Genomic DNA, 26,366 nt, shown 5'->3' with positions numbered 1-26,366 from the left:
CAAACAGTGCCACCCAATTAGGACCAGTAGAAGACTAAGCAAAAACCTGCTTTTCTGTCAAGTTTAATGCTAGCTCTGTCACTTGTGAAAGCTACAGTATTCTGGTAAGTAAAAATAATGTTACAATTGTTTAAGAAATAGGCTGTTTGGAAAAAAAATCTTACAGGTAGACAGTACATTATCATGCATGAGTAATCACAAATTTTCTCTGTGGTTTGTTCCCTTACCCTGTCTATTACCCTAACAGCTAGTCAAATTTTGAGGCCCTGGGAATGTTCCAGATGGAAGAAGAAACTGATGGAATCTGGTATTCTCCTTTATGACATTTTGTTTATTTACAAGGAATGTACATGTTCTGTTTCTCTGAATGCAGGAGGAAGTAAGCACAAAAGAAGCAGTTTCTTAGCTTACAAACCCAAGTCCCTTTAGCCAACAGCTTTTTCCAGGGTCACACTGTGCTCACAAGCTACTGCTTGACTTCATTGCTTTTTACCTTTGCCTATCACTCTGTGTTCTTGTCTGTTCTGAGTTTCTGTGTGCTGTCTGTGTGTGTGTGTGTGTGTGTGTGTGTGAGTGAGAGAGAGAGAGAGAGAGACAGTTTCAATACCCAGTGGAACCCCCACCCACATGAATCAACTTCTGGGCAGCCTTGATTTAGGTGTGGCCCCTTAACCATCTTTTACAAATATCTTAAATGAAGGGTGCCTTCACACATCAGTTTGAATGGGGTTTTAAACTCAACACATAACAAGGTTTCACTCAGCTTATTACAACACTTTGTGCAATTACATGAGTCTTTAGTTATTTGGATTCTGTATCTTCTTTCACAAAAATTTTTAACTGGACTTCTAGATTTGACGCATTGTGTGTGATTGAAATTAACTCAGTTCTTCAGCAATCTATACTTTGTTTTGTTTAAAACACCAAGAGCTGCAGCAATAGAACATACACTGCATCCAAGTTTCTACTTGTTAAGGTCAAACTATGGTGGAGCGCCTCATTTCTTCTTCTACGTCTTTGATTCCCACATGGCACATCAGGCTCGGGTGAATGCAAAGCTTTGTCATAATGTTAATGTAAAGAGGTGATGCTAAAAACTAAATTAATGCTCTAGAAGATGTTTCATTTCTTGTTTTTTCTAGGGCCTTTCTAGAAGGAAATCAATCTCTCTTTTGTTGGCTGCCTTTTTTGTTTCAAAACTTCAGAGCTTTGAAAGCATCAAGGCTTGTAAAAAGCTGAAATGGTTTTCCATTTTCTTGATATCGCACATAAAAACTTATATCACAGCAGGAGAGGAGAGAAAAGCATAGACTACTGTAAACTGGCAAACAGCAATTACTAATGGTGACACAGGATTATCTCAGAAGCCAGTTATGGTGGAATAGGGAAAAAGGCCACTGAAGGAACTAATGGCTTTGTTGTTGGAGGATGAGGTTTCTGAAGTTTAGGTTAAGAGGAGAAAGACGGCAGCATTGAAAGGCTCAGTGGATTTATGTACCAGGTTGCAGGGTCCTGAACAGGGGAGGTGTCATCTCTTGTAGCAGGTCCAGTAGGGAGAGAGGAGTTGGGGAAGTTCCTACAGTGCTATTAAGGGAGTGAAAGGTCAGCTAAGGGATGTATCTGGAACCCGTCAGGTAGAAGAGAGAACAAAATGGCAGTGTAGATGGCTGTGGAGGGAGGGTGGCTGAGAAAGCAGGATGAGTGCTGAAGGGGAGGAGGGAGAGGCGGCTGGAGAATCTGTGAAGCCACCATCAGGTTCAGGTTTGGCTGTGTGTCCCTCTTGAAGCAAGTCAGGTTAGGAAGGGAAAGAAACATCAGGAGGGATTTAAGACTAGATTCACAAAGGAACTTAGGCATGCTGATGCAGAGTGTCACAGTGCCTAACTATTAGGCACTGGGATAGTCATAGGAACAACACTGTCATTCTCAAAGCTGGAGTTAGGTGCATAGGCTCTCTATACAATGAATGGGGAGAGACTTAGCATGCTATTCACAATAGCCAGCATGCTAGGAGGGGAATGCCTAAACTAGCCCGCAGGAGATGACGACAGGAGTATGTGCTAAGTCCCTCTCACAAACATGGGCACCTATGTCCAGACTACAGGGAGGCACCTCTCTCTGCTACTGATACACAACCAGAAACCCCTTTCCTGGAATCTGGCAGTGAAGGTGTTTCTTGTGAAAATAGCTTAGGCAGTTGTCTCACTCCACACAAAATGGCCAGAGAAGGTGGTGCTGTCACCGCCCTCCTTATAACTTTTAGCTCCTTGGTTAGAGCACTCACCTACAATGTGGGAGACGTACCTTCAATTCCCCCCATAGTCCAAGTTGGAAAAAAAAGATTTGAACAGGAATCCTCCACCTCTCAGGAATGTGCTCTAACCACTGAGCTATGGGATAGTCTGATGTAGGGCTCCCTGAGTCTCCCCTCTTCAAGCTGTTCCACTGTGGATAATTAAAGAAACATTGAAGCAGGGGCACTGGACCCTGGGTCTCCCACCTGGATTCCCCAACCACCAGACTACAGTGTCATTTTCACTCCCTTGCTGATCCAATGACTCTTTAATTATTCATCCACAGTGCAACAGCTTCAACAGGTGGGGCCAAGGGTGCCCCATATCAAAATATCCCATTGGTCAATGGTTAGAGTGCTCTCCTGAGAGGTGGGAGATGCCTCTGTCCAAATCCTCTCCCCCCCTTCTGGAAGAGGGGGGAATTGAATCTGGGTCTTTCAAATCTCAGCTAGTTGCTTTACTCACTGAGCTAGAAGTTATAAAATGGGTAGTGGAGTGGCTCATCCCTGGTCACCATATTTTGAATGGGGCCCTCTCCAGTAGCAGCTCCCGAGCACACCTACCTCGTTCGGGCCCTTTGCCTGCTGACCTTTTTTAAATGCCTGTCTTCCCTAGTTCTTAATTGCTGTGGAGCTTAGGCAAGAGATAGGCATCCAGATGCCTAGAGGGAAGCAGCAGTGAGCTTGCCCAGAGGCAGAAACTTCAGAACCAAGGGGAACTTTTATCATGAACATTTAGGCACCACGTGAATTTAGACACCTATAGGGTTTGGAGTGAGCATTGTGGATAAGAGGGCAACCTAAAACTGGGACACAGGTGCCTAGGTTTGGGGTTTAGGCTCCTAAGTGCCTGCGTGAGTGGGTCCCTGTATTTATGTTGCAGCAGGTGGAGGGGAGAAGGAGCAAGAGGCTGACAGCTCACTCAGGCAATGGATGAGGTGGACAGAAGTAGTGGAAGAGACCAGATAGAACTAGGCAAACATCTCTGGAGCCAGGCAGAGTGAAGGAGAGGAGGAAGCAGTGGAAGGGAATAGATGGCTGGGGCTGCATGTCAGGTGAGGAAGAGAAGGGAGAGAATGTCTATACATACACAGAAAGGTTTTACCACTTTAACTATACAAGTACAGTTAAAGCAATACAACCCCTTAGTGTGGACACAGCTATAGCATTATAAATGTGGACATACTATAAGTCCATTATAGTGTGGACACAGCTATAGCATGCCTGTGGGAGGTCCGCCGAAGCCGCAGGACCAGCGGACCCTCCGCAGGCAAGCCGCCGACGGCAGCCTGCCTGCCGCCCTCGTGGCGAACGGCAGAGCGCCCCCAGTGGCTTGCCACCCCAAGCACACTCTTGGCGTGCTGGGGCCTGGAGCCGCCCCTGGTTGATTCTAATCAGTTCTTGATAATGTAACCTGTTCTGGCTCACACAGGCATCCATGACATCAGCCTGTGTCTCGGTTCTGCTGTTCCTGGGCACAAATCATCTTCTTCACACAGTGGGTACATCTACGCTTTGAGCTGGGAGTGTTATTTCCAGCACAAGGAGACATACCAGCACTGATTATTTTTAGGATGGTAGCTCAGAGCGTAGCCACGGCGGGTGAGACTAGCTGCCCCAAATATGTATGTAGCATCTCACATGGACTCCCACTCAGCAGCTAGCCCCTCCCACTACTCAGGCCACATGACTTCTCTCTATTTTTAATGTGGTAGCTCAATTAGATTTAGCATGGGTACATCTTCTCGAGCTGGGAATGACACCTCCACCTCAAAGTGTAGCAATACCCTCAGTGGGTAGCAATCCAAAGTGAGAGGGTAAACTGAGTCATGTACGCTCATAAAAATATTACAGCAATTCCCACATTCTCCACAACCAGTATAGTTATTTTGGTTAACACACACACAGAGTCAGTTATACTGGGACGTGGCACAAAAATTGTGGGTAGGCCAGGCCTAAGTGTCTCAAGGGGAAACCTCCTACTTGGCACACAGAATCATAATAGTCCCACTAAGTGAGAGAACAGAGTGATATCAGGATATGTCTTCTGTTTAAATTTTAAAAAGAGAGTCAATTGAGGAGGAAGAAGAGATGAACAATAATATTGCAAAACCTTGCTACTCTGTCCCTAATGACTGGGAGACATGAATTAGGAAATGAGCACACACAGTAAGACTGCATAATGGATCACAAAGTGGCCTTTTTTGTAAGTAGTAATTTAGTTTTAATTATTTATAAATGCCATTCAAACCTAAGGTAATATGCACTGCAAAAATAACAAAGCCTTAGAAGTGTGAGATTTCAGTGCAGCTCAGTATTATTCAAGCTCTCCTGAGAAGTGGCCAGAGGCTGCTCCTTTTACATGTGACATAGTTTGTGGATTGGCACCATTTTATTGCACTTAGCATTTATATACACTTTTCAGGCCTGATTCTCCACTGCCTTGCACAGTAATTTACACCTGGGCAAAGTGAATGAAATACTATCGGATCAGAATGTTTGTGTTCTGCAGTCACTTTGGACAGGTGTGAATGACTACACAACATCGAAGGGAGTAGAGAATTAGGCCTGCTATCTTCAAAGTGCTTTAGAAATATAAACTAAAAATAAGGATTAGTATTCTGCTTTTTCAGATGGGGAAACTGAGGCAGGGAGGTGAAGTGGCTTGCCCAGGGCCACAGAAGAAGTCAGTGACAGAGCTGGGATTAGAATTCACAGCTTTCTGGCTCCCAGGCTTATGCTCATGTCACTCAACCACACCTGTCTCTTTATGAGATTATTACCACAAAAGATGAGCACGAACCACTTCCTTACTGCTTCTCAGCATAGGAACCAACTGTGTTCCTCTATGCAATTCCACTATGCAGAGTTGAACATGTCACAACACAGTTACACAACATAAAAGTTGCCTCAAGGGTACAGTTACCTAACAAGAAAATTTTCACAACATCCATCCTCACAGTATAAACATCTCCCCTGCCCCTGCTCCCCTCTAATATGGTGTTAAAGCTTCACTGGGTTCAGTGCTTGTGGAAGGTGCCAGATTGTCAGCTTGAAAACTAGAGTTCTGCAGCACAAGTAGTGGCAGTGCAAGCTTCCCCCCAGTAGTATTGCCTATGATCAAAGAAAATGCAGATCCCATATTTAAAAATGAAACAAAAAATCCCTAGTACCACATGAAACCAACTTTTTCCTTTATCCCTGGTAAAATAACAGAACAAACATCAGCCCAAAATATCACTGGAAATTTTTCAAGTCCTCTACCTTTTCTGCGATGCCCACCGCTCACTACTGCCTGGTATTGGTTAGACTGGTGCCCAGCAGTGACTACTGAGATTACTTTCACAACTGATCTATACAAACACCTTGTCCTCTGAACTGAGGGGTTCAGTCCCTCTGACCTGGCCTCAGATCCCTTGAAAGTACCCCAGCCCTTTAAGACCTTGCTCCCATGGCCTTCTAGTTCAACTCCAGCTGCCTTCAAATCAGGGGCGGCTCTAGGCACCAGCAAACCAAGCTGTTGCCTAGGGCGGCCAAATCTAGGGGGCGGCAGGCTGGGCCGGTGGACCTGCCGCAGTCATGCCTGCGGGAGGTCCACCGGAGCCGCGGACGAGCGGACCTGCCGCAGGCATGACTGCGGAGGGGGCGCTCGTCCCGCGGCTCGGCTGGACCTCCCGCAGGCATGACTGCGGCAGCTCAAGTGGAGCCGCCGGACCCGCGAACCGTCCGCAGCCGTGCCCGCGGGAGGTCCGCTCGTCCCGGGGCTCCGGTGGACCTGCCGCGGGAGCTCAACCGGAGCCGCGGGAAGAGGGGACCCGCCGCGGGACCGAGGAAGGGCGGCGCAGCACACCGCGCTGCTTGGGGCAGCCTATTTTCTAGAGCCGCCCCTGCTTCAAATCCCTGTATCATATTCCTCACAAGCCTGGTAGCAGGACCTAAGGGAGTCTGGTTTTCCTCAAGCTCGCAAACAATAGGAGAATGGATATCTGCTCAGGACTCTGCTCCATCACCTAGCAGTTTCCCCCCAGTCCTTAGAGGCTTCTGGATCCTGCTCCTTGGTCAGCTTTCTGCTAGTCTGTTGCTGATACAGCGTAACTGTCAGTCTGCCTAACAATCACCCCCTTCTGCCTGGGCAGCAGGCTCTTAACCCAGCTGTTGCTGGTCAACCAATTAGCCAGTTCGGGAGGTAGCTTCTCTCTCTCTTAATCCCTTAGTGCTGTAGCAGAATGGGGTTTATACTCCCTAACCTATTTCTGTTTTGCTGCTTATTCACCTGCCGCAGCTTGTCTAAGGGTATGTCTACACTATGAAAATTGAATGCATTTATAGAAGTTGTTTTTTCAGAAATTGTTTTTATACAGTCGATTGTGTCTCCCCACAAAAAATGCTCTAAGTGCATTAAGTCGGCAGACTGCATCCACAGTACCGAGGCTAGCGTCAACTTCTGGAGCGTTGCACTGTGGGTAGCTGTGAGTAGCTATCCCACAGTTCCCGCAGTCTCCACTGCCCATTGGGATTCTGGGTTGAGATCCCAGTGCCTGATGGGGCAAAAACAGTGTCACGGGTGGTTCTGGGTAAATGTCGTCAGCGCCCCGCCTCCCTCCATGAAATTAACAGCAGACAATCATTTCGTGCCTTTTTTCCTGGGTTACCTGAGCAGATGCCATACCAGAGCAAGCATGGAGCCTGCTCAGCTCACTGTCACCATACGTCTCCTGGGTGCTGGCAGATGTGGGACTGCATTGCTACACAGAAGCAGCTTATTGCCTTTTGGCAGCAGACGGTGCATTACGATTGGTAGCCATCGTCATCATATTCCTGGGTGCTCTTTTAGCCAACCTCAGTGAGATCGGTCAGGGGCACCTGGGCAGACATGGGAGTGACTCAACCAGGTCGTTCCCATCTTCTGCCAAGCACCCAGGAGATGACGAAGACTTGCAGTCGTACTGCACTGTCTGCTGCCAGCCTAAGATGTAAAAGATAGATGGATCAAAACAAGAAATTGACCCGATTTGTTTTGTGAAATCAACGGCCTGCTAAACCCAGGGTTTTGAGTTCCATCCTTGAGGAGGCCATTCTGTGTGACAGTTGTTTGTGTTTCTCCTTGATGCAAAGCCACCCCTTTTGTTGATTTTAATTCCCTGTAAGCTATGTTGTCAGTTGCCCCTCCCTCCGTCAGAGCAATGGCAGACATTTGTTTTGTGCAAAACCAGGCGAGGAGACTACGGCAGTGCGGTGACGAGAGGGACATGGTCATAGACTTCTCACAAAGTACGGGCCGGGCAACGTGTCCCGGCAATGTGCACATCATGCTGATGAGCTCTGCATGAGCTCTGCAAACACGCTGGCCAAACAGGAAATGAAATTCAAAAGTTCACAGGCCTTTTCCTGTCTACCTGGCCAGTGCATCTGAGTTGAGAGTGCTGTCCAGAGCCGTCACAATGGAGCACTCTGGGATAGCTCCTGGAGACCAATACTGTTGAATTGCGTCCACACTATCCCAAATTTGACCCAGCAAGGTCAATTTCAGCGCTAATCCCCTCATCAGAGGTGGAGTAAAGAAATCGAATTAAAGAGCCCTTTAAGTCGAAAAAAAGAGATTCATCGTGTGGACGGGTCCAGGCTTAAATCGAGGTAACGCTGCTAAATTCAACCTAAAGTAGTAGTGTAGACCAGGCATAAGACTGTGAGCTCTTGTGGGGGCAGGGACTGTCATTGCATTGTTTATTTTTACAGTACCTTGGCCAATGGGGCCCAGACCCTTGACGGGAGTCCCGAGAAGGGTAATAATGATGGGGGGAATCCCTAAATATTTAAAGAATAACAACAAGCAGCACAGGAGGAGCAAGTGGAGGGTGCCCTGCACGAGAGCAGGTTTGGCAAATAAGGAATAACTCTTGCCAGACAAAAACTGATATTTTGATAGCACCACAGAATTCATAAATGAAGGGATGACACTAGATATGTATTTAGCATGTCATGCATTGTCTCATGAAATCTCACTCTCAACATTTACTTAGCTTGGCTTGGATAGATGTACTGTCAGATGGATTAATAAATGTCTTCAGGAATACACATGAAGGGTAATGATAAATGGCAATATATCAAGATAGGAAGAAGTCTAACTGGGTACCACAAGGATCAGGTTTAGCACTGATCTTACTTAACATCTTCATTGAGGATGTGGAAGTGGGAGTACATGGTGTATTAATGAAATGTGCAGATGATATTAAACTGGATGGAGCTGTGAGTACCAGTGAGGCCAAAGAAATAATATAAAAGGCACATATGAGCTATGGAAAAAGACTAAAAATGGAAAAATGCCTTAGAAAATCATGCACTAAGAAGTAGGAAGAACAAACAAAAAACAATGCTAGGCACTTTGTGGACACACAAGAAGGGATGGTCCCTGCCCTGAAAAGCTGAAAGAGATAAACTAAACATGAATTTCCCATGGAAAATAGAGTCAGGGGCAGGGGAACTGGGTCACTGTCAGTCAGGCCTAGTGGTCAGAGTCCAAAAGCCAGAGCCAAGGGTTGAGACAGGGTCAAAACCAGGGCTGATGTTTAGGACTGAATTCAGAATCTGAATGCCAGAGCAAAAGGTCAAAACTGTAATCAGGAATCGGAGCCAAGGATTGGAACCAGATTACCAGGAGTAAGAGGAGGTAGGAGCAAGACTGGGACAGGATGGGAACAAGGCTTGGGTGCAGGACAGGGTCTGGGCTGGATGTGTAGTGAAGCTTGGAGAGAGACAAGCACAGGGAGGCAGTGAATCCATGGGCCTGGATATTGAGCAGTCAGCAAGCTACTGCTGCTGCTAGGGCTAAAGAACTGGCCTGCTGGCTTCCTCAGCCAGTCAGGCAGGATGGTCCATCAGGCAGCCTAGTTGGCTCGTTAGTGTGTCAGGATTACTGAGAAGGTGCAGCAGCAGGGCCTTACACCTGACAAATGGCATCAGCAAAAGCCAGTGCAATTTGGGAAGGTATGTGCAGACCTCACCTCATGAAGCAAGGAGGTATTCTCAGTAGAGCTCTAACGTGACCATGCTTGCTTGTCTATCAATGGAAGGGCCCCATCAGCTTGGTATCTAAGTTTCTGAATTATTGTAAGTTATCAGAAGAGATTGACAAATCTGAGATGAGCAATAAGAATGGCTGGAGACTTGGAAGGACTGACATGAGGAAAGACTAAAAAAACTAAATGTATGTATAGCTTGGCTAGGTGATGACTACAGAGAGCATGACAAAAGTCTAGAACTATTTTGAGGGTGTGACCAAGGAGTGAGAAATTATTTAGGGTGGAATAAAGGGTATAATTAGTAACTGTAGTAGTACAAAATTAATACAGGAAAATTTAGGGTGAATATTAAAAAAAGTTCCTACCAGGGAGACATGAGAATGTGGAAGGGAAGGGAAGTGGTAGAAGCCTCCTCAGTAGGGATGCTTAAAACCATGCTGGACAAGACACCAGAAAACCTGCATGACCTCATACGTGTTTGCCATCTCTAATTTTTTTTATTCTATAACATGGCAATGGTAGAGATATTTATTCCAGTTATTTACAAGCTATGGAATGCAAAGGTCGATCTCAATTAAGGTAGAATGTTAGGGAGTCAATTAAGGCCTTGAACTTGCAAGCCCTTGAGTGGTGGATGGTGAACACTGTTGTTGCACTCTAGCTCAAGTAGAGGTGAAAGCTACACATAGGCTTAATTAAGGTTAAGCCATAGGTGAGATCCTCCATACCAAGCTGCAGTAAGTCTTGAGCCCCTTGCACCTCAGCTTTGTTGGATAAAATGGGTGAGGATGGAGAACGGGCATGTCTGAGAAGGTATGGCCTTAGTTAAGCATGATCCTCATCATGCTAATACCATCCTTAACTAGTTGCTCCCCTCTTAGCTACCTGGCAGGGGCAACTTATCAGCCATGAAATAATACTGTCAGTAATGCAAGATCAGGTTCTCTTGCTCTCCCTCTCCTATTACCTTGTGCTTATATGCACAAAACACTGCACCTGCTGTCTGAAGGACACACCCTAAATCTTTCCTTCACAAAATTTACCAAACAGAGCTAATACACCTGCAGTTATTAAACTATTTCCACACTGAAGCTTGTTACTCACTGTGTGATGATTCTTTTGAGCCCTTTCTAGTTTTATGCACATACACACGCTCCAATGGAACACTAAAAAGCTGGGAAACAGAAATGCTTTACTATTTTTATATTACATTTTTTACTTACAGTTTGAGTTTTCTGTCCCAATGATGACAGTCAGCATGTTACAAATAAGGCCTAAAGTCATAAAGCATGCTTATTTTCTTCATAAACACAGAAGGATAATATTTTAATGGAGATAAGAGCACCATCTAGTGCTAAACAGCATTTGTTGGTCCAGATGTCTGTCGCTCTTTCTTTAAGTTTTTTTTTATAGTTTGTCAGGTCAAAGAAGGATTAAGCTTTAGAAGCAATGAGTGCCCACAACACCCATAGGCAGTGGTTGAAGGGCTCACCACCTGTTCAGATTTCACTAGTAAGAAATAAGGTAATGCTGAAGGCAAATAATGAACACAATTGTTATTAACTTAATTCACTGAGGGCCAGAGTCTACCACCCTCACTCATGTTGAGTGGGAGCATATCACAAGCAGCCCACTGACCTCATTAAAGGAAGGTAATACTCAATAAGTGTGTGAGCAGTATTAACAATCCAGACATTCAGACTCATGTATTGGGCCCCCAAAAATCATGAGACTGCCTTAAACGAGGTCCCCAGTATGCTTTTCACTAACTGGGTTACCTTAGAATCTCAGCTATGCTGGTAGTGCCCAAGAAGTGAATTGGCTCCTATTGGCACCAGATTTTTAAAAGGGCTCAAGGCCAGATTTTCAACTGCTCAGAACCAACAAGTGGGGCAAGATTTCCACAAGAGTTCAGCTACCATGTAGACAGCTAACTGAAGGCCAGATTTTCTAAAGCTCAGTACCCAGATATGTACCTGACCTGCTGAGCTCTCTTGAAAATTTGGATACCTATTTAGGTACCTAAATGGGAATTGAACTCCTTTGGAAATATGCCTATAAAAGTCATAGGGAATATGATCATGTTTCAGCAAGGGAGAGAAGGTGTGTGTGTGTATATATATATATATAAATTTTTGATGGAAACGCATATGGGTGTGGAGGTGGATTTTGTATGTGGGTGTATATCTGAATGGGGTCTATAAATATGTGGTTCCTGGTTATCAGGGTGCATGTTACCTAGTGTGTAGGGGGTTGGTTTTGCATCTATTTTATAGTTGTAAGGAAACTGTGGACAGTTCTGGAGTGTCAGTGTGGGTATAGTTGCCTGCGGAATCTGTATCTGGTTGTGTGTAGGTCTAATACTGTTGCTGCATTGAGTGATGGAGTTTAATGCATGGCCACAGTTGCACTCATGAATCTGCAACTAAAAAAATTGCTACAGTCTCCTGCTTCTAATCGGGGAAGGGGGAGTTATTTATGTAAGCTTGCTTAAGTGACTCTTTCTCTTTAAGGAATTAGCCAAATGCCATGTTTGAAATTTGACGCTTGAGCCAATTTTGAGTTAAGACCCACAATTTTGATTATTTTTCTGCTTGCATAACTGATAAACAGCCAGGCCAGTTCTTCTCAAACTTTCCCCAAAAACGTGAGATGTATTCAGTCATATGATGTTTAAACACAACTGGAACCTTCTAAGAAAGAGAAAACAGAAAATACAGATTTAGGCCCAAATTATGCCCTACCATGATACAATCCCAATGAGGGTGAAAGAGGACTGAAAGTCAATGGATTTCAGAGGCATGAGAGTCAGTAGAAGGATTTATGGCTTCTTGGAAGGGCGAAGGGTATGTAGCCTCCTAACCCACAAAGTATCCACTAGGAAGGCAAAATCTTTCTCCACCGATTCCAGAGCATGCACGCATAGTGGCCTGTCTTGCCACACTGCCCTCCTAGTTCTTGTTCCATCTGGCTGTGTGACTCGTGGTTCCAAGTGAGGCTGGACTCACTGACTTCACTTTGTAGAAGAATGAGGTCAAGCATGAGTAAATGGTCACTCTGGAAGCCTGATTCACTACCGCCTGGTGTAGAGTGACCAGACAGCAAATGTGAAAAATTGGGATGGGGGTGGGAGATAATAGGAGCCTATATAAGAAAAAGACCCAAAAATCAGGACTGTCTCTATAAAATAGGGACATCTAGTCACCCTAGTTTGGTGCCAGGTGTTGTCATTTACATCTGTGCAAACCCCAGATCAGCATGACATGTTGCATAGGTAAAAAAGCAAGGTGCAAGGCAGTGGAGAATCAGACCCTGGATCTTTTAAACTATGGATTTATTTTAATGTTAATTTTGGATGTTTAGAGTCCCCTGATTGATCCCTCTCCTTTTCCCTTCCTGGCAGGAGTTGTGGCTGGCAGCAAGTAAAAAACCTGAGTTCTACTACTCTTTAAGTATAGCTTTTGCTACAAGCAGAACCAAACAATCGTCATCAATTCAAAAACTCTTACAGACCACTTTTTTTCCCCAGACTGTTTCTAGTTTTGGTTTTGATCTATGTTTACAGCTACTATATAATTACCATCAATAAAACAGCATGACAGGGCATGTCAAAGCCACACCCCAAATGTGTTGTGAGAAGTGGCTTGAGAAATGATGTTACCCAACTATAATTTCCTAACACACACTCTGAAGTGTCTCCTCAAAAAATAGCCTTTATTTTTACTTTAAAAAGTTACATATTAAATCTTTTCAAATCTTGATACTTAGTCCAATGTAGCCTTAGTTTAAAATGTTCTATCTTAATAATTATAAACATATAATGTATTATAGCTATAGTATTATAACAATGTTAATATCATGAATACAGATACTATAAAAAGAACAGGAGTACTTGTGGCACCTTAAAGACTAACAAATTTATTTTAGCATGAGCTTTCGTGAGCTGCAGCTCACTTCTTCGGATGAGCTGCAGCTCATGCTAAAATAAATTTGTTAGTCTTTAAGGTGCCACAAGTACTCCTGTTCTTTTTGCGGATACAGTCTAACACGGCTGCTACTCTGAAACAGATACTATAGCTATCTTATTTCTAACAAATTTATAGAAAAATATCCTTTAATATCTGGGCATGGAATATGACTCACCTTGCAGATTTGGGAACATCATTAACCTTCATTTCAACACCTTGATATCCCTGTGACTGACTGACTTGCACTTTTCCTTTATCTGAGCAGTCTCTACTAAGACCTTAGGAAACTGGAAAGCTGTAAAATTGTGGTGTTGTTGAGTATGGTTATCAAGATGGAGTCCTGACTCACTCATGGAGCAGGAGAATGTACTACCAGGGAATCATTGGGCCTGCCTAGTCTTTTAAATAAAAAAAGACCAAAATCCATTCTAGCCAAGTTGGAGAAAATGGATTATTGTGACTATATGAATAGGACTGAAACATATAGGAGAAATATGTTGAGACTTTGTTTTTTGTTTGTTTGTGCACAGACCCAATCAGCCTAACTTTTCAGTTAGGATGACACAGCAGAAGTTTAGAAATTTATTTAAGAAACTGGAAAAAATGTATTACTATGATTTGTTCTTGTTCTTGGAAAAGCAGAGTAGAGTAGATCAAATATGTGCCCTGTGATGACTGTAGAAAAAGGCATGAACTGAGGAAGCCCAAGAGCTCTTGAGGGAGGGATAGCTCAGTGGTTTGAGCATTGACCTGCTAAACCCAGGGTTATGAGCTTAATCCTTGAGGGAGGCTGGGGATTGGTCTTGCTTTGAGTAGGGGATTAAACTAGATGACCTCCAACCCTGATAGTCTGTGAAATATTTCTATGTTGACTTTAATTCCAAAATGTTTGTGACATGAATGGACAGTCTTCAATGATTTTAAAAAACGATGTTTGTAGCCTAACAAACAAAGAACTTGTGGAATCCAGCTCTTGTGTTTGTGTTTACTTTCTGAATTAACAATTGTTTTATCCTGAATAAAGTCTCACTACTTGATTAAGTATGGACTAGATCTTGAAGTCCTCACTAAGTTTTTACTTACGGCTCAATTCTGCTTCTGGTATAGTCAGTGACTTCAGCAGGTGTTGAGAAACAGGAAATACTTTGTTCACATAATTAACCTGCGAAACTCACTACCACAAGACATTACTCAGACCAAAAATATAGTAGGATTTAAAAAAAAAGAATTAGAAATGTATGAGGATAATTGAAAACATCCACAGTTACATTAGACAGAACAAAAATTGTTTAACTTAGATTGTGAGCTCTTCGTGACAGTGTCTCTTTGTTATATGCCGAGCACAAAGGGGCTGGCACTTTTAGGTGACTTCATAATACAAATTATGAATAAATAATAATAAATCCCTCATGTTTCAGAGCATAAGAGAAACCTTAATTAGTTGGGGTTAGTGGGAAGCTTCCCCTGTGGGCTGGTTTTTACATAATTGTCCATTATGGGATTTTTTATGCCCTCTTCTGAAATGTTTGCTGCAGGCCAGCAGAACTCCAGATTCTATGGACCACTGCTCTGATTTGGTGTGGCAGTTCACTAACTCAGGCAGATTCCTATTGAAATCAATTAAAAATGAATAAAAACCTAAGGATCTTGCCTATATTTTTAATGTACAAAGTGACTTTAGTACAAAATATATAGTGCCTCATTCTGGCAGGCACTGTGCACAGACATCCAGCTTGACTAGAAAAACTGCACCTGTAGTGGCAGTGCAGGGTGGAAATTGCCTTTATGCTAACTCTCCCCAGACCTCACAGAGGTTGGCAGGAATGATGCGTGGTGGAGTGAGCTCTTAGAGCTAGAACACAAGCCCACGTCAACACTGCCTTAGTGTGCACACCTGGATTATTCCAAAATGTGGCCTTGAATACATACAACTACTATTCCCCAATGTCTTGTATTAGATCATTAGTTCTCAAATACAGTCAGTAAAAATTCACTGTAAAGACTATGGTAAGATCCAGATAATTACCTGCCTCAGAGGCATTGTAAGATAGCCAAGGCTCAATTCCTTTGACAGCATATGAAGGGCTACTATTCTTGTATAACTTCCCTTAGAAGTGCAGCTTGCACTCTTTTAATAACTCTTGATTGTTTTTAAATGAGGGTAAAGAGTCTGACTCTAAACCTGTTTCAGTATTCTGGAGTGGCCACTGAAATAACTTCTTTCATCCCATGCATTTTATAAATTGATTTTAAATGATACCATTTACAGGTAGCAAACACTATAGTTAAAGTTGCAAAACAGTTTCTATATTCTGTAAACCACTATTTTGACTCGTAGCTTTTAGAAAAATCCTCCTTTGCATAGGGTTAAAACTTTTCAGTGAACTCTTGCTACATTCTTGTTGCTGTAAATATAGGAAAAGGCTGGACTTGCTGACTAGAAACTAAACGCATAAATAGTCCCCAGAGAGTAGCAGCCAGTCTTCTAAATGCAAAGATATGGGTTTCCAATGAACAGAGTAAGTAACAGCTACAAATCCCATTCTGAGAACTTGCAGTAAAACATGTCACTAACTTCCAGGATGCCCAAGTCCAGATGGATGCAATGCACATGACCAGGAAGCTCTGGAAGTGCACACTTTTAGAACTTTTTAAGAAGCTGTAGTTGTGTTTTCTATCAGATAATAATGCATTGCTTTCTAATGTCCTGAGATCTGAGGCTTTGCATTTTAATATGTACTGAGGGCTACCCATTCTAGGAGACTTGATATGGATAGGCAGCTACTTTTCTGGCTGAACTGCAGGTCCCTAGGCTGATCCTTGTTTTGGTGGTGGTGATTTCCCAGTTTAGCTCTGGAGGGGGTGCTCAGTCTGCTCTCCATCACCTCTAAATTAGGCTTGAGCAGCGGTTCTCAAACTATGGGTTGGGACCCCAAAGTGGGTCACAAATTCATTTTAATAGGGTCACCAGGGCTGGGATAGACTTGCTGAGGCTTGGGGCTGAAGCTAAAGCCTGAGCCCCACCACCTGAGGCCAAAGCCTGAGGGCTTCAGTGCTTGATGGTGGGGCTCAGGTTACAGCTCCCCTGCCTGGGACTGAAGCCCTCGGGCTTTGGCCCCCCCACATGGGGTTGTGGGGCTCGGGTGGGCTCAGACTTCAGTTCCCCCTTCTGGGACCATGTAGTAATTTTTGTTGTCAGAAGGGGAGCGCAGTGCAATGAAGTATGAGAAACCCTGGCTAGTATATAGGGACCCCATAGACTCTCTGACCTTTTCACCTCAGCAGGGAAGCATCTTCTTAATTTGTTTCTTGGCTGACTCTATGAAGCCACTGGTACAATCCCTGTAAATACTGCACAAGTATCTCTGTTAAATGCCCAGTCCCCAAAGATCTTCTGTGTGCAAACAGTTTGGAATTAACTTCAAAGATGCACCAGTTCGGTGCTTAAGAAGAAATGTGCTGGTGTGTCCAAAAGGGATGCATTCCATTGCATTGGCTTCTTTTCTTTAATTTTTTTAAAAGGCCTATGCTACTGTAATGTTGTTTGCAAATTTAGACACCCAAAAGTCAGGAAATGCAGAAGTTACCATGTACAGGAGTAACCTACCCAGGTGACAATAATCTCAAATAGTTCCCTTCATGGAGTTTCCTTTGGACTGGACAGCTGAGGATCTGGCCCTTAGTTTCTTACAGGACTGCACTGATAAAACAGATATAAAGGGTAATGTTCTCCATTGCCATAAAAACTCTGACACTACCATAAGTATGGTCTCACTACCTCTCCATCATAACGTACAAGAATCACTTAATCACCACTCAAGTATTAGAGGGGTAGCCGTGTTAGTCTGGATCTGTAAAAGCAGCAAAGAGTCCTGTGGCACCTTATAGACTAACAGATGTATTGGAGCATGAGCTCTTGTGGGCGAATACCCACTTCGTCAGATGCAGTATCCGACGAAGTGGGTATTCACCCACGAAAGCTCATGCTCCAATACATCTGTTAGTCTATAAGGTGCCACAGGACTCTTTGCTGCTTAATCACCACTGAAAGTCAGCCACAAATGGAGTAGGCTTGACAGGATTTACCAGCACACAGTACACCGGTTTAGTACAAGATATAAATAATATATTCAAATGTAAGTAGGTGGAATACACTACAATAACCCAAACGAGAATTTGATCACAACACAGGAATGGTCAGGATTTCAGTCTAACGTCTTATCTGAAAGATACCACATACTGCTCCTTAATGCCATTTGGAATACTGGTCCTGTACTGATTAAGAGAGCAGTGCCAGCTAATGAATCACAGCTGAGCTTCTGCAACACCCTCATTTTTCCTTGAAGTTCTTTCATCTAAGTACACACAAAGCCTGACCCTGTTAACCTTGTAAACCTAATGAGATCACAGTCCAGCAAGCCACATTGCTGCAACGCGAGATGAAATGATAAAAACTGCAGCTGAACATTGTGGGCCCATTCCCATACTCATTACATAGGTAGGTGAAGGTCCCATGGATTTCTCTGAGGGTGGCACCCCCGTGTGGAAAGTGAGAGAAGAATTAGAGTCCAGAGGTTTAGTTAAGGAGAACACAGAACCATTTTTACTGGGGAATTAACGGGGCTTTTTTTTTTTTTTGAAGACACATAGCTACCTTACACCCAAGGTATTCTGGAATATGGGTTAAAGTGCTAGCCTTATTAATTCTTGGTTTTGATATAAATTCAGGGGTCTTCACCTGAAAAATCTCCAAGTAAATACAATATAAGGCAGGACATCAGCAGAACTAGTAAAGACAGACATGGTTTCCACATTTACCAAGTGACACCCCATGGTGGCACATTGACTAGGTAAGGGTGGACAGGGCGGGGAAATGGGAATAGCGATTAAACAATACAAACAACAAAAGAAATAGAAATGCAGCTATCTTCAGCACAAATGCCACTAAGCCCAATGTACCCCAGATGTCCCTGCACTCTCAGCCACTGATTAGGAGCAGAGTAACTGACATAGTTCTTCTGGGCTACACTGATGGATTCACCAGACAAACAGAAGGGGAGTGAGAAGGGAAGTTGCTAACGCAGAATCTGTAGTAAATGAAGCTCCTCCTCTATCCCTGGCCTGTGCCAAACCTCCTCAGAACACCCCTTTCTGGTACTCAATCATTTTTGGGCTGCTGTTCACTACTAGGGGTCCCCCAGCTGTATGCGTTCATGCTGCTGACTTGGAGCAGTCAATACAGGCTGGTTTGGCTCAAGCAATGATAGGCCTGGTATGAGACCTGGAAGAGAACAGCGTAGAATGCTGCTGTGTGGCAACATCCGTGGCTGGTCAGGAGGAAGAGAGGCCTGGTTGAGCCAGAGCAGTGTGACCTCTCCCCAGACCCCAGCTGCTCTCTGCAGTCTCAGATCCCTCAGCCTGCTATCACAAATGGACCTCAGGGTATAACATCAACCCCCTTTACTATATTTTCACCACTGCCAGGGACCCTCTGGTAGAGAGCGGTAAGGGCTTCCTAGTTCAATCATTCCTACTAATATTTTCCCTGTTGATACATACAAGTGCCATCTAGAGGCCAAGGGAGGCAACATTCGGAGGAAGCCAGGTTTACAGCACTATAGTATTTTTAACATTGAGCAGGTGTTTGGGTTGCAGAAGTTGGGTGTGTCAGTTACCTTCTCAGTGGTGCCAATTCTCACCATTTTATCACAAGCATCCTGGAGGCAAGTGATTATGTGAGAATCTAGCTTCACGGTTGTGGAGTAAAGCCTGAAACAGGAACTGAGCACCTTAATGGCTCAGAACCCGGAAGGCAATTAGAAAAAAAAAGTCCCAAAACTATTTTTCTTTAAATCTCATGATTTTAAGCCAATCTTACGATTGGGGCAACCAGTCCCACTTTCTCTGTTTGGGAAATAGGAGACACTGAAAGAAAAGAATTCCTGAAAAGAATTATGCTGAAGGTGTGGGATTATGTTACTAACTTTGATTTGACTGACCATCCACATGTATTGTTTGTTCCATCTTTTGAGAACACAGATTTGATCCAGGTGAAGGCAAAAGCAAACAGAATTAGAGGCACAAAGGATCATTCAGGGTGGGAGGTGTTTCTGCACTCTCATGAGTGGAATCCAAATATATCCCTACGTACAGGGTTTTAATTTTTTTTATATAAATCCTTCACCACAGAGAGATCAGGCTGTAGGACCCAGGAGTTGCCCTTTTCTCACGCTGACCACCACTTTAGAATTCAACATGAGCAGGACAATATTGTCCTGTTCATGATCCCTGAGGTCCAAACCTGTTTAGAAAGTGAGCTATGGTATAAGATTGTCTCTGGAGGTCTGGGTTAACCTCTTGAAAGTGCAGCAGGGAAAGTATCATCTGCTTGATAGATGAAAGGAATAATGAATAAGATTTAATTAAAAAATTTTGTCCTCCAGTCAGATTGTTTAAATATTAACTCCCATGCACCTTCAATTCAGCTTGGAAGCTTAAAATATTGATTCTGCTTCTTGGATTGTACATTGACCTACATTTGCTGAAGCTCAGCAGCAGAGAGAATCCCAGGATTATTTTAGGGTGGGATTGTTCTTGTATGGGTAAGTGGTTAGGGAATTACAGAGGGGCGGTGTCATTTTAGAATGTAGAAAGAGTTTTAATGTTTTAACTTCTCCAAGTTCATCATGATTAATTATCTCAGACTGGCTCCCATATCAACTACATTATGGATCTCTCAAGAAGAAAGCTTTCTGGAGATGCAAGTTGCAGTTGTTTGATCTAAGTTGTGCCCTAGGCAGTGTAAGATAACTACCCTAGCCTACTCTGTACTGGGTTCTGTAATGGAGGGTCTGCATCAGTTTTAGTGTTGTAACTGACTAGGAGGAAACATATTTTATTAGCAGTGTTTCATTTTCTTCAATATTTTTTGTCTCTGGCAGTTATTCATATGGGCTAGATCTTCAGCTGCTGTAAATCAGTGTAAATCCTCAACTGCTATAAACTTGTCCTTGATTTAAAAGGCATTTTACTGACTTATATCAGCTGAACATCTGACCAATATGGTATAAACAGTGTTGGCTGGCAGCAAGCAGGTGCATGTTCCCATGCAACATTGGCAATACTTCTAACAGTGCCAGGAAAATACAGTGGTGATAAGTGGAGGAAGCTCCACTAAGGCCTAGGCTGTGACCAGACCCTAAGCAAGCTTGATCTCAATTTCACTTTGTCTGCACACAGGATTTAAACCCACATCTCCAGAGATGAAAAGCCAGCACGTGAACCCAATTGGCCACATAACCCCTAGTAGTTGTGCTTATTATGTTACCAGAACCAGGCTGACAAGCATTGGTCTGTGCCAAGGTTGGCTGCACTGTTTTCAGCAGTGGTAAGGAGAAAAGGAAACACAATGGTCTGGCATTCAGAATGGCCACATTGTGGCCTCTGCTTCTTGGCACACAGTTTTGTGCCCACAGTTCATTGTGGCTGCAAAAATACAGATATAAAATCGCCCCTACTACACGCTCCACTTCTGAGAAAGTGGGCCAGTAAGTCAGTTTCGTTTTTCTCACACTGGGGTATTTTGTATTTGCTCTTACTACATTAATGAGCTGGCTAGTTGTCAGGATGTGTCACTATTTGTTGGTTTTAGTTGTGCAATGTCAGTACTAACTAGACTGTACATATTTTTGTGGTTTTAATAGTTAATTAACAATGTCACTAAACTCCATTTACCTGTTTATGAGCACAACCTCAGCACAAGTAGCTAGAACAGAAAGGCTCTGCACCAGCAGATATGCATTAAACCTAAGCAGGAAGCCGGAACTAAGGGTCAAATTCAGTTCAGCTCTTATTTACACATTGCCTTCACTGAGGGAGTCACAGAACACAGTTCAGCCATAAAACTTCAGCCTTGCAGTGTGATACTCATTAAACTCTTGGCGGTTGCTAGGTTACAGTACCCTCATAGCAGCACCGATGAGCCAATCAGAGATTGCTTGGATTAAATAATGCAGGGTGCAATCTATGGGGAAAATGTATCTTAGGCAGCAAGAACTCTGGCAATAATTTTGTAAGCGTTTCAATTTTGACTTTAATTCTCATGGACTATGGGTCCCATGGGAGCTGAGTGCACTTGGGATCTCTCAGGATGTGCTGAACATCCTTGCAGAATTATATCCATATCAAATAATTCCTTAAATAAATAATTAAATAGGGCATCTTTTCCCCGTGAATGCTATTGCTGCAGAATGGATAGTGCATAATGTCAATGTTGCAATGATGACTTTTCAGTGCACTAAGAGTGCCAGGGCTCTCTGCTCTATTGGCATCATGCACAATCATTCTCAATAAACCGGAGATTGCTTGCCCATAAAAAATTACCCTATCTGTCCTGCAAATAATGAGGAAACCTTTGCAATGCTATTCCAACATGTATCTGTAAACCTGGTAGAGTAAACTCAGACCCTTGCATATTGCTGTCCAATACTCGAATCAGTCCCATCAAGACAATGATAAAAAAAAGCAATACAGACTATTAATGAATCTGAGCTTCATGGGCCAAGCTTATATCTAGGTTAATTCCCCTGAAATCAATGGTGTTTCACCAGGGATACATTTAGCCCCATGACTCTAAAGTTCTCCTGCTGCAGCACCCAAAATCACAGAGTCAAGCAGCTTTCCGGTTCCAGTCCCAATAGATCAGAAGATTAAGTGAGTAGTTTCAGATAGGGTTCCGGAGTTCTAAAGTCATGTGTGGGGCAGGAATCAGGGTGATAAGAGTGCACATATATAAGACTTGCATTGAAGCTCCTGAATTTGAGCCTAAATATCTGTTTGATACTCACGCCTGTCATAACTGCAAGTGAAATTTAATGAGATAAATGATGTAGGAGGTTAGGGTGGGAGCTGCAAAAGGAGTTAGGTGTCACAATGCTGAGTGTCGCATTACCTAACTTTTAGGCCCGCAGAAAGTCACAGGAACAACAGTGCAATCCACAAAGCCTGAGTTAGGTGCCTAGACTCCCTGTACAATGAATAGGGAGAGACAGGCGCCTAAGAACGCAATCCACAAAAGCCAGCACTCTATGTGGGGAGCTGCCTAAGATAGCCAATGAAAGATGTCAATAAGAGGAGTGTGTGCTAAGCCCTGCCCCTCTCTTGAAGATAGGTGCCTAAATCCAGGCTGCAAGGTGGTGCCTACCTCTGCTTAGCAACTCACAAAGGGGCCCTGCTGCCTGCAGTCAGGTGGCTTAGGCGCCTACGCCATTCCTTGAAGGAATGAGTTAGGCACCTGTGTCACCCACACAAAATGGCCGGAGGAAGACATGCCCACATTATAACCTTCAGCCCAAGGGTTAGAGCTCTCCCGTGGGAAATGAGAGACACATGTTCAATCCGCCCCCACCTGAGGGCGAGAGAGAATTTCAACAGGAATCTCTCACCTCTCAGGATAGGTCCCTAAGCACTGAGTTATGGGATATTCTGAGGTAGGAGGTCCGTCAGTGTGGAAGTTGTTCCACTGTAGATATATAATGAAAGCATGATTGGAGCAGGGGATCTGAATCCTGGCTCTCCTGCCCCCCAAGTGGGTGCCCTAACCTGCTGGACTACAAAATCATTCTCAGCGTCTCTCTGGCCCCATGATTCTTTAAGTATTTATCTACAGTGGAACAGTCATTGGGCCAGACAGATTCAGTAGTTAGGGCACCCATCTGGGAAGCAGGAGACCTGGCGTCCAGTCCTCCAGCTCTAATTATTCTTTCATTATGTATCCACAATGGAACAGCTTCAACAGAAGAGATTAGGGGAGTCCTGCCTCAGACTATCCCATAGCTCAGTGATTAGAGCACCCTCCTGAGAAGTGGCAGACCGCTGTTTAAATTCTTTCTCCCCTAATCCCTGAGGTTGAAATTGAACCTCGGTCTTCTACAGCCTAGATAAATGGGCAAACCACCAATTTATGGGATATGCTGATGTGGGGCTCCCTCAGTCCCTCTTGTTTAAGTTGTTCTACTGTATATAAATAAAGAGTCACTGGATGAGTGGGACTGAACCCTAGTTCTTCCAGGCCACATAGTCATTCTTACTCTCTCTCTGGCCATAGTACAATTGTATGCGAGATGTGCATTTGCTGGTAGAAACTGCAAGAATGTAAGAAAAGTTCTAACTGGACACCTCTCTCTCACACACAGAAGTTGGACCAATAAAAGATATCACCTCACCCACAGTGTCTTTCTAATTTCCTGGGACCAACCTGGTTACTACTACAAACGTGCAGCAAACCCTCCTCACCAAACTAGCAGCCAGCAAAAACTCCAAAGCATCTTTCGGAAATATCAGGAGAACTAGATTGTTGGAGCAGAAACCCAGCACATGGCTGATTTAGATACCTTAAGGTCTACAAATCTGCGAATACCAAAAATGTGGACTTTAGAAATGCAGCACTAGACATTCTAGAACTCTACTTCTGATACAGAAGAATGCAGCTTCTCATCTGGAAATGACACATTAAGCACATGTAAAATGAGTGTGATTGAATGAAGAAAGAGATCTCCTGTCAGGATCAATGGCAAGAGAGAACCATTCTCCAGAGTTGCATCTCTAAATTAGATGTGATCCCTTCCCTTCTAATAGTTAATTTTTTCCTGAATTTTAAAAAGTTAATTATAAACAACTTTGTGTTCCATATTTTTGTTGACTTCTCTCCTATGAAGTATGGTATGCTGAAACCACCCTGACTTCAATGCTGCTGCTTCAGATTACATAGATTTTAAAGCCAGATGGTCTAGTCTAGTCTTATCTTCTACATAATATAGGCCAAAGAACTTCACCAGATAATTTCTGCATCAAACCTATAACTTCTATCGGAGCTGTAGCATATATTTTAGCAAGATATCCAGTAGTGACTAAGGCTGTGAGAGATAGGGAATGCACTACCTCCCTAGGTCAGTTACTTCACTGTTAAAAATGTGCACCTAATTTCTAGTCTGAATTTGTCTAGCTTCAGTGTCCAACCCTGGGCTCTCATTAGGCCTTTCACAGCAGTAAGTACAGTAGAACCTCAGAGTTACGAACACCAGAGTTATGAACTGACCAATCAACCAAACACCTCATTTGGAACTGGAAGTACACAATCAGGCAGCAGAGGAAAAAAAACCAACAACAAAAAAACACACATACTGTACAATAGAGTATTGTGTTAAATGTAAACTACTAAAAAAATAAAGGGAAAGTTTAAAAAAAAAGATTTGACGGTTAAAAGCAGCATTTTTCTTCTGCATAGTAAAGTTTCAAAGCTGTATTAAGTCAATGTTCAGTTGTAAACTTTTGAAAGAACAACTATAACATTTTGTTCTGAGTTACGAACATTTCAGGTAAGGTTGCCAGGCATCCGGTTTTCGACTGAAACGCCTGGTTGAAAAGGGATCCTGATGGCTCCGGTCAGCACTGTTGACTGGGCCATTAAAAGTCCGATCAGCGGTACTGCAGGTCTAAGGCAGGCTAGTCCCTATCTGTCCTGGTACCAAGCTAAGCCCCAGAAGTGGCAGTAGGTGCGGCTCCTAGGCGGGGGAGGCCACGGGGCTCCGCGCACTATCCCCACCCTGAGCACTCCCATTGGCCGGGAACCGCAGCCAATGGGAGCGGGGGGGGGGTGCCTGTGTGTAAGAGCAGTGCATGGAGCCCTGAGGCCCGCCTGCCTAGGAGCCAGACCGGTTGGCCACTTCCAGAGCTCAGTGTCGTGCCAGGACAGGTAGGAAGCCTGCGTTAGCCCTGCTGTTCCACTGACCGGGAGCCGCCTGAGGTAAGCCCACACCCCAACCCCAAATCCCAACCCCCTGCCTCAGTCCTGAGCCCTCTCCTGCATTCCAACCCCCTGCCTCAACCTGCAGCCCCTCCTGCACTCCAAAACCTTTGGTTCCACCCCCCAGCCTGGAGCCCCTTCCTACACTCCAAACCCCTCATCCCTGGCTCCACCCCAGAACCTGTACCCCCAGCCCAGAGCCCTCACCCCCTCCCAAAACCCCAACCCCCTTCCTCAACCCACAGCCCCCTCCTGCACTCCAAATCCCTCAGCCCCACCCCCCAGCCTGGAGCCCCCTCCAGCACCCTGAATCCCTAATTTCTGGCCCCACCCAGGAGCCCACACCCCCAGTTAGAGCCCTCACCCACTCCCGCACCCCAACCCCCTGCCCCCATCCAGTGAAACTGAGTGAGAGCGAGCCACAGAGGGAGGGGGGATGTAGTGAGCAGGGGGCAGGGCCTCAGAGAAGGGGCAGGGCAGGGCCTCGGGGAAGGGGCGAGGCCTCAGGGGATAGGGTGTTTGGTTTTGTGTGACTAGAAAGTTGGCAACCCTAATTTTAGAGTCATGAACAACCTCCATTCCTGAGGTGTTCGTAACTCTGAGGTTCTACTGTAATCTGTAAATGTTAAGGGGCTGATTGTCTATCCTTTCCACACCCAACATGAAGATACAATTTGGGCACTGGATAAGTAATGAAATATAACTAAATGCAAGATGCAATTATTTAGTGAAGTTTTAAAAAAGCAAGATTATTACCTATTACACCATACTTGATCCTTCACCTGACATCCCGTAATGGGTCAAAGTATGCAGCCCTCACAGCTTCAATTCAGTTATGCTTATTAAACAGCATTGCAAATAAAGTGAGTGCACATGTATAAGAGGTAATCTATTTAGACTCATAGACTTTAAGGTCAGAAGGGACCATTATGATCATCTAGTCTGACCTCCTGTACAACGCAGGCCACAGAATCTCACCCATTCACTTTTATAACAAACCCCTAACCTATGTCTGAGTTATTGAAGTCCTCAAATTGTGGTTTGAAGACCTCAAGCTGCAGAGAATCCTCCAGCAAGTGACCTGTGCCCCACGCTGCAGAGGAAGGCGAAAAACCTCCAGGGCCTCTGCCATTTGGTCTTGGGGGTGACTAACAATCTCGTTTTTAAGAAACAGACACTTTTGAGTCTCTCTAAAATGTATTTTAGAACTAATTATTTTCCTAGTCACTGATAAATACTATTTCAAGCTGAGACTGTTTGCCAATAATTTGAAAGATAAATTC

General features: G+C 44.1%; 1 long non-coding RNA gene across 1 annotated transcript in view; it reads left to right on the top strand.

Moving 5' to 3' along the window:
• LOC123369535 overlaps window positions 1–23,900 on the top strand; it is a 28,691-nt gene extending 4,791 nt beyond the window's left edge. Inside the window, exons 2-4 of the long non-coding RNA XR_006579074.1 lie at window positions 8–104; window positions 248–307; window positions 23,474–23,900. This is a non-coding gene — a long non-coding RNA (uncharacterized LOC123369535). The remainder of the gene's footprint in view (window positions 1–7; window positions 105–247; window positions 308–23,473) is intronic.
• Window positions 23,901–26,366: the final 2,466 nt, after the last annotated feature.

The sequence above is a fragment of the Mauremys mutica genome, chromosome 1, assembly GCF_020497125.1.
Source record: "Mauremys mutica isolate MM-2020 ecotype Southern chromosome 1, ASM2049712v1, whole genome shotgun sequence".
NCBI classification, from domain to species: domain Eukaryota; kingdom Metazoa; phylum Chordata; order Testudines; family Geoemydidae; genus Mauremys; species Mauremys mutica.
The sequence above is the reverse complement of the archived record's forward strand: the minus strand, read 5'-3'. Positions and strand labels throughout refer to the sequence as shown.